At 44.2% G+C, this 416-nt stretch overlaps 1 protein-coding gene across 12 annotated transcripts in view; it reads right to left on the reverse strand.

Moving 5' to 3' along the window:
- The window catches only part of LOC103739789 (tubulin polyglutamylase TTLL5), a gene marked incomplete at its 5' end in the record, with an annotated part of 285878 nt that overhangs the window by 255043 nt on the left and 30419 nt on the right, over window positions 1-416 (reverse strand).

Consider the following 416-nt stretch of genomic DNA (forward strand, 5'->3'; position numbering starts at 1 on the left):
CTCATTTTTCTTTTGTCTGCCAAGGCTGGACTCGAGAGTGATGGATTCAGGATTTGCTTTCAGGTATTTTGATAGCTGTTGGAGTGGCTACAATCAGTGTCAGTTCCCTCTCAAAGACTTCTAGATAGGGGGAGAAAACAAATTTAGCCATCATTTTAGAACAGTGGTGGGTTGTCTCCTTCAGCTACAGGTGGGCACTACAGTATTACAGACAAGATTCTCCCTACAGATAAGAGTTATGCAATTCAGGAGTCTTTTAGATAGACCCACTGAAGGGGTACTCCAGTTGCCTCACCCGTGTCCCTGTTCAGCACAGAAGCCAGAGCCGTCTGAGTTCTTATTCTCAATTGGCAATTTGGGTAACTTCTTTTGAGCATGGTGTGATAAGAATAGGAGGTAGGAATTGGCTAGGCAAT

The sequence above is a fragment of the Nannospalax galili genome, unplaced genomic scaffold (genome assembly GCF_000622305.1).
Source record: "Nannospalax galili isolate Female #2095 unplaced genomic scaffold, S.galili_v1.0 scaffold330, whole genome shotgun sequence".
Taxonomy (NCBI): Eukaryota; Metazoa; Chordata; class Mammalia; order Rodentia; family Spalacidae; genus Nannospalax; species Nannospalax galili.